We start from the raw sequence: 13,111 nt of genomic DNA on the forward strand, positions 1-13,111 counted from the left end.
TTTATATTTAAAATTTATATTTAAGATAATATTACTTAGTCCCAACTTAATCTTATATATAAATATTATTTTCTAATTTTTAAAGAAGAGCAATATTAAAATTCAATTTATCATTCCTTTATTCAAAATTGATCGACGTAGACTTTGCGGTAAATGTTGAAGTGTTCAAAAAACGCTTAAACTCTTAAAGAGTAAATAATATTCAAATTTAATTCCAAAATTGATAAATGATACTTTCTAATTTTCAAAAAATCGCAATACAATTTCCACTTTCCTTTTTCATTTTCCATTTTCATCCTCTTGCCAGCCAAACGATACTTAAAACACACACACACACACACAAAAACACAACGACTTTACTTCCCCACTGTCGAGTTCAAACACCTATTTCTCACATACAAGGAATTCCAATCATCGCTTCTCTCATTCCTCGAGATAATCCAACCCAACGAAAACCAAATATCTCTAAATCCAAACTCATATTAATTAACCGATAAACACACGTTCCTCCTTCACCAACTTGTTCACAATCACTCGAAAAAAAAAAAAGGAACAGAGGCGCAGAAGCACAAACGTTCGCGAACACGGTTTTGAAAACGATCTCCTTCCCCTCTCTCTCCTTTTTCCTCCCTCCCTCCCTCTCTCTGACCACGCGAAAACTCGTATCCTATCCCCGAACACAAAGCGGATCAGTTGGACAATCGGCGTGGAGGCGTAGGGACTTGTCGTCCCGCAGGACGAGTCGTCGGGTTCGAGGCCCCGAGTGCCACTCGGCCAACCGAGTCCCTGTCCTTCTGTTAACTCCCCTCCCCTTCCCTCTTGCGCTCGCTCGCGAAACAACACCGAGAACACGCTCGAGATACGCGCGCGCGTCGATTTCCACCAGAGAGAGAGAAAGAGAGAGAGAGCGAGAGCGGAGAGCTTCCGTCCTCCCCCTCTCCGCGAGTGCAGTGCCTCGAAGCTCGGTGGGCTCCATCCACTCGGGAACTCAGTACTCTCTCGCGCCCCGAGCCGAGAGAACCGCTCCTATTATCTCCTTCCTCTCTCGACCCCCCTTTAACTCTCTCCTTCTCCTTCGATTCCATTCCCTCCTCGTACATAGTAGCCGCGCTTCCTGCCTTCCGACCCCGCTCCATCATCGCGCGCGCGTGTATTAAGAATTGTGGGCGATTTAAAAAATAACGGTCGACGACGACAGGGCACGTGTGTGTGTGCGGATAAAAGAGTGAAGCGAGAGGTTTGAAAGTTGAAAAAGTTTTTGCGAGAAACGTGGTGGTGGTCGCGATTGCGGTGGAGGTGGTGGTGGTAGTGGTGGTGGAAAGAAAAGTGGTGGTGGTCGTTTGTAAATATGGTGAATCTTCGCGGAGACACACCCCCGGAGAAGACGTGACAGTAGGGGGATGAGAGGATCGGCGGTGATCACGATTCACAGCCGGTTGGATTTAAGTCCCGCAGTGAGGGACTCTTGCCTCTTGGTTGGCTGGACCGGGTGAGGAGTGGACGGGATGGACAGAGAGAGGAGAGGGGGGAGATCTGGGTTAATGCTTCATTAGTTTGTCCTTTTTCGTTCGGTTGCGTAGGCGCCGCCTGTTAATTGGGACGATCAAATCCTTCCCACGTTTCGAGGGCGGTCTTCTCGTTCCTCGCGGCCCGCGTGTTTTTATCCCGTCTCCGTTCACGCGTTAAGGTGATTGTGCACACGAGGATTTTTTTTTTATTATTATCATCGCATTTTTGCCAGTTCTTTTTCCTCTTTTCGATTTTATTAATCTCATCGGGGTCGAAAAGGGCGATCAGGCTTTTTTTTTATTTTATTTTTATTTCGTGGTTTATTGTCCCTTGTGGATAAAGAAATTTGGACAAATTTTGTTCTAGTTCATTCTTGTTATTCTTTCTTGTGAATAAAAAAATTTGGGCAAATTTTGTTTCACGTTATATGCCGTGATCTCCTTCGATTTCGATATGACGAGTTTGAAATATGAATTTAAGGATTTCATCGTGGAATCCTTTTTTTATCCAAGGTTATTCGGTATTTTTTTTTTCAAGTTCATATTGATATTAATAAAATTTCTCAGGAATTTGTCGAAATTCAAACATTATTCTCTCTCTCTCGAATGAATTTCCTGATATTTTTTTTTGTTCTTTCCTTTTTTCGCGTCGAAAAGTAGTTATTTGAGAAACAAATTTATCGAATGAATTCCTTTTGCATCTCTTTTGATATTTTTTTTTTCTTTCTAAAAGCAATTCTGTTGTTAACACTCTTACTTACGCACGCGTTTAATTTATTATTCTGAGAGGAAAGAAGGGAAGATGAAAGAAGGGAAATGAAATGCCTCGGGTAAGAAGTTGAAGTTCTCTTCTATTCGAGAGACAAACATTGATCGAACAGTTTCATTTCGACACGTGAATAAAAAGATGAATCGTATAGTGTAAAATAAATAGGATTTTCTTTTTTTTTTCTTCCAACTTACTTTCGAACTTTTCAAATTTATCGAATTAAGCAAAGATTATCGAATGAAGATCTTTAAAATAATTTCGTTTGAGATGATTGAAGGAAGGCAGAGCAGGAAATTCGAGATAATTATTCAACGATATATATATATATATAGTTCCTCTTGGTCAATCGTCGGTGACTCATAAAAAGTGTAATATTTAAGATTAAAAGAATCTCATTTCCTCTCCCCTCCAGGCGAAAGAAACGAGATTGGATCGGCCTTTGGCCAGGAAAAAACCGAAGAGACCCTTTTTCTTATTTTTATTTAACGAGCAAAATCGATTTCGAGAAATTACAATTTCAAATATTCGAAATTTTACGAAACTCATTACACATACATTACAAATACATAAATCTCAGACACGACGCTACGCACATTTCGTCACATCGTGCAAATCCCTTGCCTCGATACATGCAAAACACTTCAATAAATAAATTTCATATCCAAATCTCAATATCCAAAAAAAAAAAGCAAAATACAAATAAATTTCTCTTCTCCCCCCTTCTCTTCAAAGCATAAATGATTGAAACGTTCCATTCCTTCAGTGATACGGAACTGCGTCATCGGTGGTACAACTTTTCGAAACAATCTTCCAGAGGCCCAATCGAATCGAGGGCGCACTCGCCCCTCGCTAATTAACTCTCGGATCGAGCTTGAGACGTGCACTCGTGCGATGATCAATTGAATCAACAATCGAAACTCGTCGTCGCGATAATAAGTCGAAATGGTAAAATCCACAGGCGGACATATTTTTCAAACTCGATGGATACTCGAACGGCTTCTCGCCCGTTTTATGAAACTGTTTTACGATTCGCGCGCTTTACGTTTCGTGAAATGAATCGTGGAGGGAGAGAGAGAGAGAAAGGGAGAGGAAGGGAGAGAGATTGGTTAATGGAAATTGTGAAACTTTAAATGAATTTCTTTTTTTTTTTTTTTTTTCGTTTGTGCGTGTATGTGTATTGACGTTACTGTTTTATAATATTTTCATCGGGGAAAAGGTTTGAATTAAAAAAATAAAAGCTCGTTTGATAAAAAGCTGTAGATTGTGGACACTTGAAGGTTCGAGGGAAATTGTTTGATTATTATAATTATTTATATATCGTTTTTTAAATTTCAAATATGCTTTCTTCGCTATCATTTTGCGTCTCTTTTTCGTAATATGATTGGTATTTTTGTTTAAGAGATCGATTAATGCTTCTTGCAAATGATTTATAATATAGAAAATAGGAGGTTGAAAATAGAATAATACGGTTTTTGAATTTAAATACTTGAAAATAACATAAATCGATATACAAACCTCGAGCTACACAAAAAATTAAAAAATTTTTTAAAGTTGATTTCAAATCCCGGCTCAAAGATAAAAAAAAAGATTTATTTAAAAAAAGAAACGAATAATAAATACCGATCTTCAATCGGTAAAAATAAAAGAGAGAGAGAGGAAAATATTCGTTTAAGATTAGCTTTAAAAAAAGGAGTAACAAAAAAATCGTATTTCGAAACATTTTTTTCAAACTATAGCAAAAAATATCAAAGTCACTTTCAAAATGTTGCTCTCAAGCCACTTTTATATTTCGCTCTCAAAAAAAAAAAAAAAAAATACGAGAAACTCCTAAAATTAAGTTCAAACTACTTTTAAATTTCGCTCTCAAAGTTGTCGAAAAAAGTAATGGAAAATCTGACTTTTAAAATTAGATCTGTTAAGATAAAAGATAATTTCCTTATTAAAATCTCCTTTTGAAATACCTGTCTTTTTATTTATTTTTTCTTTCCTGCTTGCAAAATACTTTACTTTCGCGATTATAATTTAATGGAAAATGAGAATCGAATAAGAAAAAAAAAAATCTTTTCTTTTAAATTTATCAGGAAAAAAAGTGAAGAAAAAAACTCAGCAAAATTGGAGGAACGATAGGATTCCTTTCACCCTGTGAGTCTAATAAACGTAGCACGTCATCAAGATGTGCTCAGGGGTGCATTTAAGTAGCAAGAATGTGATCTTGTTTCCCCTGTGAGGCGGAATATCGCGAATGAATTACCTTTTCTCGTGAATAATTAAGTCGTCACACTTACGATACTTTGCGACAATTTAATTCGATTAAAAATGTGATCAGGGGAAAGAGAAAAAAATTTATCTTTTAAAGAATAAAAAAAAATATATTGCTTCCCCTGAATTCGAATCGATCGATGTTACTTCTACGGAAATTATAACACTGATACTGTTCCTTATTTTAAACTTTATTTCTAATAAAATATGAAACGAAAATAAAATGAAGATTTTTTAAGAAAAATTATATCTCAAAAAAAAAGTTTTCGAATTCGAATCGATCAATTTCCATAAAAATTATAATATCGATCCTGTTCGATTTCTCTTATTTTAAACTTTATTTCTAATAGAAATACAATATGAAAATTTTAAGAAGAATTATCTTTTCAGAAAAAAAAAGAAGAAAAAAAAAGCGATCTGTTTTCGTCGATTGGATATTTCTCGATAATTAATTTACGAATCAAATAGATAAATAAAACAGGATAAATAAAGGATTAAGGTTTTATAGGTGTCGTTAAATAATTCAAGAAAGGAAGAGAAGCAACGTGGAAATAACCGAACTGTTCGAAATTCAAAGGAAAGACGGGTCGAAATTTATGAGACGAGAGTTACAACCCTTGTTAGATTTAACGCCGTCGCTTTTACAGCCCCTAAACGCATCCTGTTTCGAGAAATATTTTCACTTGCATCTCCTTTATTGCATGCGTGCTAACTTCGATTGCTTGATTCGTTTATTTTTCGAAGAATTTAGTGAAAATAATTTTTTTAATGCATCATCAATATCCAACAATTCACATTATCTGAAAAATAACGATATCGGATGTGTTATTCGAATTTATATGGGTCGTAAATGTTAGACGATAGATGGCGATTCGACTGGCCCAAAAGTCATTATTACACTCTTAACGAATGTACACGAGAATTTTAGACAAATGCATAAAAATTCATATTTTTGAATTCTTCTATGATTAAAATACTCGATTCTAAATACGTTCTCTCTTTATAAATACCTTTTAAATTTCATCGTTCATAGTATCTCGAAAACTGATTAAAAGTTTTAATGTTTCTTAATATTGCCAAACTTATATTTTATTTTTCCTTAAATATGGAAACTTCCTTAAATATATAGTCACCTTTTCGCATTCGGTTCGCGTGGCTCGAGTCTATTATGAATATTAGACGACAGATGGCAATGCGATCGACTGAGCCAAAACTCGCTATTTAGATTTCTCTAGCCTCGTCGAGTTAATAAATGGTCGAGACGCGACGCGAAAAATATATTAAACAAAACGCGTAAACTATCTCGATTTTAAATTATTCCCAAGCGAAGAACCAACGAATTATTGAATATTTTCGACTCGATCGAGATTGAATCGGCAATCTCAACAGCCCATGCGAATGACCGATCGTTCCAATTTTTTCGTTTCCCTTTTTACTCGCAACATCGGTTTATTTATCACCGATTTATTACAACGATTTTTCCGGATTTTCCTGGTGCACCGATTCCGGAATGAAAAAGAGAGAGACGGACAGAGAGAGAGAGAGAGAGAGGGAGAGAAAGAGGGGTATAAAAAAAAATAAATATACACGAAAAGCCGAAAAATGAAGGCAGCGAAAAGAGAGAGGCAAGATTTATCGCGAACTCCTATATTTCCACCGTTTTAATGCGCGGTGGAAATAATAACTTTGCAACGGTGAAACTGTAGAAATAAAGTAACGAGACGACGTTTCGTAGCTATCGTTAAAACGACTCGCCGCCATTAATTTGCCGGGAACGTGTGTCGCATAATAATTTATCTCGATCCGACTATTGTTTCATGGAAGGTTGTTTTACACCCGATGAATTTAATTTGCGGCTTCGATTCATCATCGATTTTTATTGTTTTCAATTTCTTTTTGTTTTCCATTTGGGAGAAATATCTGGTGAAAGTGATGTTCTGGAAGGAATCGATAATTCTTTCGATCTGATTTTTCTGGAATCTTGAAAGTCTTTTTTTCCAAATAATATCGAAAAAATATGGATAAAAGTATGCTTTTAATAAAACATTCTGGTGATATTTGACGAAATATAGTTGTTTATTTATACGAAACTATATACACGCAATTTTGTAAAATATAATATTCGTGATGTGATGTATTGAAACAAACAGGATGAGATCGAGTAATGCATAAATAACAAAAGTAGCAAAGCGATATTTTCGACCGATTTGGTCGACAGAGAAAAATCCTAGAAATTGGATTTGGAACGGTTATTCTTCTGCAACGTTGCAACCAAATAGGGTGGTAAGCGATAAATTCATAAAACGAATGAATATTACACGATAAATCAAAATTCGAGTGATTATCTGTGTTGAAGCACAGTTTCAGGTATATTTGAATTAATTAATTTTCGCTGCTTTAAATTCTGTCGAAATGGATATTAGGAGAGATCATCCAAGCTACGAGGGAAGAAAAAATATAGAGAAAAAATAAAATTGTATATGAAAGTATATAAAAAACCTTTATTGCGAAAATATAAAATGTGACGATTTTTTATTATATTTCATTGTATATTCAATTTTTATTTGTAAAAATGGTAGGGGCTCGTTTTTAATTTGCATTCATTCGTACGATGCAATTGTCCACGATAATAATTCAATTTCAATTAAGCTGTATGTGTCGTAAAAACTTAATTTGTTAAAACGATTCGATTAATCGAACGTCGAGATCGTCAAAAATTATTATTTCTTTTTATTCTCTCAGTTTTTTTAAAAAAAAATTGATACGAGTTTATCTTTCAACTTTCCAATTAGCATCACCCACCGATCGTTCAATTTGCTTCTTGCCGATAATATGACAGGGGAGCTCTTGCATTTAATAGAATTTAATTCACCGCTTCGATTGACAGCGAATTGGAATTATTCGCCTTAAAACAAGAAAAATAAAAGAAAAAAGGAGGGAAAAAAAAAAAAAATAAAAGCAATTCGAAAAAAGAAATTTCCAAACAAAACGAACGATCCTTCTGTAACACTTACGAACGAGAGAGAAAAGAAGAGAAAAAAGCCTAAAATAGGAATAGAGTGTTTACGAAACCACTATTCGGGTCGGGACGAACAAACACTCGAGAAAATATCTCCACACCATTCTCTTTCATCGACGAATTTTAAGAATCGAAAAGCCGTGAAATTTCACGGTTAAATTATTCCCAATAATATTTTTCATTCCAAGCGTACACAAGTACACGAATACGCCATCTACTCAACGAAAATTCGAAACGCGATTCCCCGACTCTCTCAGAATCACAATAAGATAGAAGAAATACGAGGCGCGCCACGTTTCCATCTTCACTTTCTCTATCAATGGTATCCCGGCTACGGATATTTGTATTTTCACTGTATTTTTCGCGAAAGGGAAAAGTGTTTCTCCACGTGCAACGCTGCACTTCACCACGATCAATTTTTTATCGACTTTAACATGCGATCGCTGCCAATCCCACGATGGATCGGACGCGACTCTCTCCTCGCCGAGTTTTTCCGCGCATGCGCGCACTCATAATTTCGTTAGCCGAGTTCAGAAACAATTTCGTATAACCGTGTATCCGAATATTCAGGGGAGAAGAAATTGGCAATCGAACTGGGTTAGAAGAAGTTAGGATTTCTTTAGGAATGAATATTATCATTCGTAAATGGAAGTAGAGTGGAAGTACAGTTGTTGTTGCCTTGTAAAATTAAATCAGTGGCTTTGAATACGTTTTTTTATTTGCAATGAATATTCATGAAAAACTTGAAAGGGTTTATTACTTGGTTCTTTCAAATTTTTCTTTTTATTCGGAATTTTTATTTTTTTAAAATTGAATTAGTAAGTAATAGAATTCTTTTAAAATAGATTCAGAATTTTTAAAATTGAATTAGCAAATAATGGATAGTAAAAAATTAATGAACATAGTGAATATTATTTATTTTTTTAGAATAGATTTTTTATTTTTTTTAGAATAAATTTTTATTTTTTAAAATCGAGTTAATAATCAATGGATATCGTTTTAATTTAAAATCAATAAAAATAAATCTTCGTGTAAACCTTTTTTAAAAATTGATGATTTGTTTTTTTTAACAGCGTATTTCCCTCAAATGTCTTGGGACATAATCTTCAACTATGATTGCCCAATTCCTTCGATTGTTCTTGCGCTATTCTCTTCTCTTCTCTAAAACGGCGGCGCCAATAGTCGATTGTAATCCCCAGCCAATTTCGATTATAACAATAACAACAGGTGCGATGATTGTGATTCAACCCCCAGCAAATTCATAGCAAATTCACCGTATAATGAAATTAACCGAAATTATTATTTACACCTTGTGACAGATTATGTTAATCGATTTAATTACGTTTAATTTCAATTCGACCAATTTACTTAAACCGATTAAACGATAAAATTATTCCTATTGAATGCTAATATCTTAAATTTAGCTCAACTTTAGTCGAAATTTCTGATTTGTTTCCGATTTTATACACGTATGCGAACAATGAATCCTTTATCGATAAAGAAAGTTTAAAATTCGATATCGGTGGTTATTAAATATAAAATACTTCAAATTCTTCTCCGGTTTCATTTTTTTATTCAATTTCGTAATCCTCGCGAGAATATGGAATTTTTCGTCAAGATATCGAATTACTTTGCATCAAATCCCCTATATAAGCTTTAAATTCCCTATATTAAATTTAAACCTCGTCCCAATATTGAATTTACTTGAACAATTTTTAACGGTTGGTAAACCTTCGTTTGTTTCGTTCCATTCTCTACGGCATCTCCCAAAACGACATCTCGAAAACGAGAAAAATTAACACGATATAAAAACAAAGATGCACTTAACGGAAGAAGAGTAAGAAGGATACACGTGATACGTAGTTATATCAAATTAAGTTTCGCCACGGTGCTCGGAGAAATTAAACCGCGGAAAATTAGAATGAATAAACGTTAAAAAAGAACGAAAACGTTAAAACGAGACTTTCCTATCCTATCGTATTTGTTTCTTTTTCTAACAAACTATTTTTTGCCACACGAAGTTTAAAAAATTTCTAAGAATAATCGAGAAGATCGAGTTTCAAAACAACGATTAAGATAGACATTTTCAGCAGGATAGTGGTTTCTCCCCATGAAATGAAATCGATATGTTTATTTTGACTTACAACTGTGTTTACCTTTCGCGTGCTGTCCTTTTCGCTCACACGCTCGCAAAACACGAAGCTGCGAACGTTGGACGTCCGGTCGACCCATATCGGGATTAAATTTCAATACTAATATTGCTTAAGTGCACAGTTTGAGTTTCGATCTTTTGGCAGTTATTCAGACAGCTTGGTATAATCGAGGTAATCGAGCTAAGAGTAATTGAAAGTTTCAAACGATCCAATTCGGTCAAGTGGAGAAACTATTTTCGTATCGAAAAAAAAAAAGGTTCGACTTTTAATACTAATAAGTTTAACTGTTCCTCCAACACTTATGCTTGAAATAACCAAAATAATTAAAGTATAATGGAAACTTTCGAATAATCCAATTTATCGAGCGGGTAATTCAAAAAACTTTTTCAAATCGAAGAATTTTTAACTTTCAATACCAATACTTCACGCAGTTCAAAGTCTCGATCCTGCGGCACTTATTGTAATCGAATTAAGAACGATAAAAAGTTTTTCCAAAGAAATCAAAGAACCATTTTCGAAGAGAAAAATTTTCAACTTTATCAACAATATCAATATCATATAAATACACGATTTAAATCTCGATCCTATAACATTTATCCAACACTGAATAAAATAATAACAAAAAGTATTTCAAATAAAAAGTCAAAGAATTATCTTGAATTTTCCACTATTCCTACCGAATAGAATTCGTACGAAGGAATGGGGACGAAAAGACAACCACGATTATCGAGTTACACTCGCTCGCGAAAACAATTATATTTTATTCGCCGCGCAACGACGTTCCCGCAAATTGTTCTGGCTTCACGGGCAGACCTTGGTGGTCCTTTAAATCATCGCGCATGTACAGAAGCGTTTCGGTATAGCCTGTGTGAAACGGGAGCGTCGAAACAACAGAGGGCGAATCTCGTGACTCGATAATTCATTAGACAATCCGGCGGGAAGGTGGCGGCGTGTACGTAGAGGAATGGGTGCATCCTGACTCGCTCCCTAGAGTGAAATAAATGAGAGAATTACGACAAATTTGCCGGTTTGTGCCCCTCCCTTCTCCCCTTTCTGTTATTTTCACAGGCCTCGTATTCGACGCGCAATTCCTCTTAATAAACGGAACGCCCTTCTTCTTTTAATTAACTTGTTTCGTTCGTTTCGCTTCAGTGTTTACCTCCAATATATATATATATATATATATATATATTGGAAAAGATATAAAACGTGAAACGTTTACCAGTATTCCTTTATTTTAAAAAGTGTTTAGTTAAATTGTATCGCAAAAATGGAGAATATAGTCTTTGTATATTCATTCCTACAATTCAGTGTTTCCTAATTTTTTTTTTCAGTTAACACATATTTTAAAGATAGAATATTGAAAGGGTTTATAATTAATAAGAGAATTTTTTAAATTAAATTAAACGATTTGACTCGACTTTGTGGAAAAAGATTTAAAGTTAATCTCGTTTAAATGAATTCGTTACGTTACAATTTATCCCATGTAAATTATTATTATTCTTATTTAACTGTTTAAAAATTGTAAAATTGAGCGATATATTTAATTCAATCGAGGTAATAACGAAAACTAAAATTCGATGGATTGATTTTAATTTTAAAATATTTTCTTAATCCGAGCGCTGTAAAACTGTTGAGATAATTAAATTTATAGATAGATAGCTTCATTATTTTCATCGAATTCATGTTTCAAATCATGTATTTTACACTCAAGAAAGGGATAAAAATATCAGCAATTGTTTTAATATCATTTTACATTGATTCTCAATGAAATATATATATATATATATATAGAAAAAGCAAGCAGCCAACAATTTAAACACCTGTTGTAAACTCACGTATTTCGAGATCATGTATCAATTGTCTCTCGCCTCGTGTGACATTGATCATTTTGCGCCACGTATGAAAAAAAAAAAATAAAATCAATAAACCTTTAAATTGAAACAGTGATAAGGGTGAAAAGAAGATTAAAAATTCCTTTTTCTCTCTCTTTTTTTTCCTTTTTTTCGCGTATTGAATAACTTCTTCTTCTTCTTTTATTTTTTATCATAAAAATCATGGTATATTTACAAACATTCTCTGATAATTGTTCATTGAAAAATTTATGTCAAAGAATATCTTTATCTTTTTTTCATATATTAAAGAAATTCTTCTTTTAGTCTTCAAATCCTAAAATCAAGATATATCTTCAAACATTCTCTGATAATTGTTCATTGAAAAATTTATGTCAAAGAATATCTTTATCTTTTTTTCATATATTAAAGAAATTTTTTTTTATTCTTTAAAATCAAAGTATACCTTTTCTGATAATTATTCATTGAAAAATTCATGCCAAAGAATGTCTTTATCTTTTTTTCTTTCATGTATTGAAGAAATTCTTTTTTCATTCTTCAAAATCAATATTTTCAAACATTTTCTGATGATCATTCATTGAAAAACTTATGCCAAAGAACGTGTAAATATCGAACGTTATTCTCGACTTAACTTTTTTAATTTTTTCATTTAATTTTTGTTTATTTTTAAATTTAATTCGTATTATTTTCTTCCCGATTCAACTTGCTCGTTTTATAATCAATTATCCTCTTGTATTTTCTTTCTATCCTTAAATTAAAACTATCTTTCCACTTATATATAAATTACGAAATTATAACGAGATAAAATTCAAATTTATTAAACGGAGGAAAAACGACGAGAGTGCAGTAATATCTTGGGAGGAGTAGGTGCTCGAGATTCTCGAGGAAGAAAGCCACTTTCAACTCGAAAAGTTTGAACGCTGAATCGAAGACATCGTCAATAAAGAAGGGACGTGCTATCTTCAACCGTCCAGTATCTTTCTTTCAAACTTGAGGAGGTAGATATGCCTTTTCAACCACCTCCATTTCTCATCCCCCTCCCCCTCCCCATTCAACCCTAATTCGAGAAAAGTTGAATTATTCGCCACACTTCCATCCAATTTCCATCTCTTCGACAACGGCTTATATACAATCAAACGTGAAAGGAAGAAGCAGAGATTGCAAATTTCACGTTGCAATTTTAAAACGAGTTTTTTCGATTCGACTTTTCTAATATTAATGTTAGGTTAGGCTAGTTAAAATTCGAAATAAACGGGATGGATAATTTTAAATAACGTACAGGACAAGACGAGAGAACTTTTAACAGTAATTTCTGAGTGGTAATCCGTTAAAAACAAGGTAAGGATAATTGTGTCATGATCTGTCCTCAACAACTCTCCTCCTCTCCCCTCCATCGAGTTCTCTCCGAAAGATTCACCGGTCGAGAAAGTTTTTACAAAAACTCGTCGGTGGTTAATTTAATTTTTCGAATTGCACGGATGAGTTATCGTGCAGCCGTGTATCAAAGCTTCCTGAGAATGGGGAAAGAATCTAGGGTGTTCTTCTTGGGG

General features: G+C 34.0%; 2 protein-coding genes across 4 annotated transcripts in view; one reads left to right on the forward strand and one right to left on the reverse strand.

Moving 5' to 3' along the window:
* The window catches only part of LOC108001525 (midasin), a 101,545-nt gene that overhangs the window by 40,387 nt on the left and 48,047 nt on the right, over nucleotides 1-13,111 (reverse strand). The window lies entirely within an intron of this gene.
* LOC114578003 (uncharacterized) overlaps nucleotides 296-13,111 on the forward strand; it is a 47,288-nt gene continuing 34,472 nt past the window's right edge. The window contains exon 1 of one of the 3 annotated variants that reach the window (XM_062078904.1): nucleotides 296-1,687. The gene's annotated coding sequence lies outside the window, so the exon portion shown is untranslated. The remainder of the gene's footprint in view (nucleotides 1,688-13,111) is intronic. The other 2 variants (XM_062078906.1, XM_062078905.1) reach the window with 2 other exon arrangements.

This window comes from Apis cerana, linkage group LG8, assembly GCF_029169275.1.
Source record: "Apis cerana isolate GH-2021 linkage group LG8, AcerK_1.0, whole genome shotgun sequence".
Taxonomy (NCBI): domain Eukaryota; kingdom Metazoa; phylum Arthropoda; class Insecta; order Hymenoptera; family Apidae; genus Apis; species Apis cerana.